At 37.5% G+C, this 4,346-nt stretch overlaps 1 long non-coding RNA gene across 1 annotated transcript; it reads left to right on the top strand.

Moving 5' to 3' along the window:
• The first annotated feature begins 6 nt into the window (after positions 1–6).
• Positions 7–3,958, top strand: LOC124891482. The gene is made up of 3 exons (XR_007049715.1): positions 7–1,003; positions 1,140–1,761; positions 3,352–3,958. It is a non-coding gene; the product is annotated as an uncharacterized LOC124891482 (long non-coding RNA).
• Positions 3,959–4,346: the final 388 nt, after the last annotated feature.

The raw sequence follows: 4,346 nt of genomic DNA, 5'->3' as shown, positions 1-4,346 counted from the left end.
ACCGACACAGAGGAGACAAGTTGAACTGTCTAGATTTGCACTCTCAATGTTGGATTGCTTACTTGTCAGCCGAGGCCCAGTTTGAGTGTTCGTTTATGTATTATGCCAAATTTATTCCCACTTTAAGTTTCGTGTTTTTGAACAACGTAACACAACACTCTGAATTGCATCTGGAGTAATCACTGCCATAGTTGAACCAATTGTTGTTTCAATTCTACTCTTCATTTTTGGTTTTTGTTGGATATGAAGTAGAGCATCAGCTCATCGCGACAATTCAATGTCGTAGAAGAAATCATAGGCAAAGTATAGAAAATCAAGGTCTTTTTCTTGTTCAAGGTCTTTAAGTATTTTTATGCCATGGTCCGTACTCAATTTGAGAAAAATATAAAGTTCTTCTGCACAGACTCAGGCGGTGAATACATCTTTAAAGATTTTGAGCATTTTTTGGCTACTGAAGGTGTCATTCACCAGAAAACTGTCTCAGCAGAATGGTGTTGCTGAGCAGAAGCATCGCCATATTATTGAAACAGCCCGTGATCATCTTCATGCCAATTTGCCTCAATTATTTTGGGCTGACAGTGTCCACATGACAGTGTACCTCATTAATCGGGTGCCCACTACGGTTCTCCAAAATCAGTCCACTTTACATAAGCTTTATAATACTAAGCTTTTGTATGACACTTTTCATGTTTTTAGGTGTACGTGTTATGTGCTTCTTCCGAGATCTGAGTACTCTAAAATTAATGCCAAGTCTGCCAAAAGTATTTTTTTGGGATATTCAGACACTCAAAAAGGATATCGTTGTTAAGACTTAGATGCTAAATACGAGTGATGATCTCACGCAATGTTCTATTCTTTGAGGATTCATTCTCCTTTTTCTCAACTGCAGAATCAACAGATGTCATTGTTCACTCGACTCCCTTATCGTCCTACTTTAATGATGAGCCTGATCCTAATGTGAGAGTTCCCTAGGCTCCTCCTCCCTCACCATCTCCGGATCCAGGTATCCCTTCTTCTTCTCATGTTCTTTCCTCTTCCGAAATACTACATAGTGTAGTCACTACCTGATCTGGTTGGGTTATTAAACCCCCTTCCCGACTATCTTTTTTATCTTCACTTGATCGTATCTCTATTCCTAGATCTTTTAAACAGGCAGCTGACAGTAAAGAATGAACCCTCCCTATGCAAACTGAACTTGATGCACTAGCCCGAAATCATACATGGGATTTGATTTCGCTACCATCGGATAAAACTGTGGTTGGGTGTAAATGGATCTATACTCTGAAGCAAAAGTCCGATGGCACATTGGATCAATATAAAGCTCGCTTTGTGGCGCTAGGCTTTAAGCAAGAGTATGGGATCGATTATGAGGAAACATTCGCTCCCGTGGCTAAAATGACTATTGTTCGTACATTATTGGCTGTTGTGGCATTCGAAAATGGGACATCTCGTAGATGGATGTCATTAATGCCTCTTTCTTAATGGTGAGCTTTCCAAGACTGTATATATGTAGCCTCCTCCTAGCATCTCCACTTCCCCATCCATGGTATGCAAATTGCAGATGGCTATTTATGACTTGAAGCAAGCTCCGTGCGCTTGGTTTTCCAAGTTGAAGTCTGTTCTTTTCCAAGGTGGCAATTGACAGAGCCATAATGATTGTTCTCTGTTTATCTCTCCTTCACCACGAGGGACGGTTTTTGTGCTAATATATGTAGATGATCTCTTGATTACTGGCAGAAGAAGGTATTTTGCAGCTTAAAGGTATGTTACAATCTTCATTTCAAATGAAGGACTTGGGGCATGCATCTTATTTTCTTGATCTCGAAATCTCTCGTAATGCTGGTGTCTATTTTCTCTGCCAACGATAGTATACAAAAGAAATTTTAGACATGTATCCAGAGGCGAACCCAGGATTTGAAGTTTGGGGGTGCCACCAGTATTGTCAAAGGCGCGCATAAGTTCTGAATAAAGACTCAAATTTGTGTTGATCGCTCGCCTCGTTGAATGTGCAGTTTAGGTTATAATTTCTAAGATATACTTTCCCTTGTCAATGAGGTTTTTTTGGAGATACAAACACTAAACAATTGATATTTCACTTAATAAAAAAAAAATTAATTTTTGTGTTCATATATTTGTCATTCATGCTTACATTATTAGTCTTGAACTAGACATATGTTTATATTTTTTCTCCTTTATGCCTTTTTTTGTTAAATCTAACGCTTTATTTGTATTTTGTGCTTAAATATAATGGACCTTGAAGCTTTTGTTTGCCCTTTTTTGCTTTTGCTAAGGTGGTGTGAATTGTCTTTAAAACTAGAACTTAGTTGAGGGAATAATATCTATCGTTTCAATTCACAAGAATCAATAACAAATTCCTACAAAATAAAAAATTCATCAAGAATATAAGTAAAAATAATTATTTATTTATTTTTAATCAAATCCCATGAACTTAAATAGAAGCAAGAAAAAAGAAATAAATAAATTTTACACACTAACTTTCAAGCAACAAGTAAATATTAAAAAAAATTAACATTACCCAAACTTGATAAAAAAATTAAAAAAAAATGAAAGGAAGAAATGTGTACCTATTAACATCAAATGAAAAATTGCTCCTTTCTCTGGAGTTTGAAATTGGGGGGATTTGGGGAAATACAGGTTGAAAATTGGAATTAGGGGGGGTGGGGGATATGGGGCTTGTGAGATTGGAGAAAGTCCTTTTTTAGTACATAGTAAATAAGTATATTAATTAAGGATGGGTGGGGTCAAATGAGGTGGCTGCCTAGCTGGTGGCATTTAAATGTATATAAAGGAGAAGTAAAATGAAAAAATCAAGAGACTCCATCATGAATCAAACATGCGACATCGAGCCACAAGGGCGTTAGCATTTGAGCTCCAAACCAGTGCACCCACACAAGTTTTATTACTGAGGGTGCACAATTAAATATATTAACACTTTAGTAGGATATATATACGTATATATACAATTTTATAAAAAAGTTATCAGGTGCACGTGCACCCTCGAGGCACCACTTGGGTCCGCCTCTGCATGTATCACCTGACTGATGAGACTATTGTTGATACACCCATGGCGCAGAACACTCATTATTCTAAGATTGATGGGAACCTCTCTCAGACCCGACCCTCTATCAACGCCTTGTTGAGAGCTTGGTCTACTTAACTGTCACTGGACCAGACATTGATCATGCTGTTTATATTCTTAGTCAGTTTGTGTCTGACCCTCGACGGCTTCATCTTACGGTTGTTCATCGCCTTCACCGTTATCTTTGATCAACCGCAACTATGGCCTGCAGTACAGTCATGACTCTCCTACTCTCTTGCGTGCTTTCTCAGATGCTGATTATGGTGGATGCCCCGACACTCGTCGTTCGACCACTGGGTATTGTGTGTTTCTTGGCAACTTCTTGCTATCTTGGAAGTCAAAGAAGCAAGCAACTGTATCCAAATCATCCACCGAAGCAGAATATCGTGCCATGTCAACTACTTGCAGTGAAGTAGTTTGGTTGCGTCGTTTGTTGGCTGATTTTGGCATTCAGTCTTCCACTCTCGCTCCCATTTATTGTGACAATGAAAGTGCTGTAAAGATTGCCGCCAATCCCGTTTTTCATGAACAAACCAAGCACATCGAGATTGACTGTCACTTTGTTCGGAAAAAATTTAACGACGGTCTTATTTCTCTTCCTCATGTTTCCTCTAGAGATCAACTGGCGGAGTTTTTCACCAAATCTCAAGCGAAGAAACGACATGAGTTCTTTATTAACAAACTTCTGGTTGACCACCATTAGTTTGAGCGGGGTTTTAATCAACATCTATTACAATATTCACCTACTATATTTAGCTTTAATATCTTTCATCTATTACAATACTTGCCTACCATATTTAGCTTTAATATCTTTCATCTATTACAATATTTACCTACCATATTTAGCTTTAATATCTTTCATATATTAGGAAGTAGATTATATATAATTAGTTTAAAATATTCTGTAATAATATTTACCATATATAACTCTTACCATGTATAATTTTTCTTGTAACCTTATAAGGAGATGAGCTCCTTCATTCAAAGGGAATATAGAAAATCAATGTCTTTTTCTTGTTCATATAAAGATTGTAAAGTTCCATTACTTGAATACTTTCTAAGTTATTGCCAGTGCTAACAGTATTATTCAAGAAGCAGCTGCTGAAACTTTATGACCTTGTTCGTTGTCTAGATTCAGATGAAATTTCGACTGCTGAACCTTTGGCATATCAGTTGAACATCATTCGAGCTGCCACGACTAACTCCTCGATCGACTGAGAACAGAATTGGTGAAGGTGGATTTGGT

Source organism: Capsicum annuum, unplaced genomic scaffold, assembly GCF_002878395.1.
Source record: "Capsicum annuum cultivar UCD-10X-F1 unplaced genomic scaffold, UCD10Xv1.1 ctg3613, whole genome shotgun sequence".
Lineage (NCBI taxonomy): Eukaryota > Viridiplantae > Streptophyta > Magnoliopsida > Solanales > Solanaceae > Capsicum > Capsicum annuum.
Note: the sequence above shows the minus strand (reverse complement) of the source record. Positions and strands in the feature narration are given on the sequence as shown.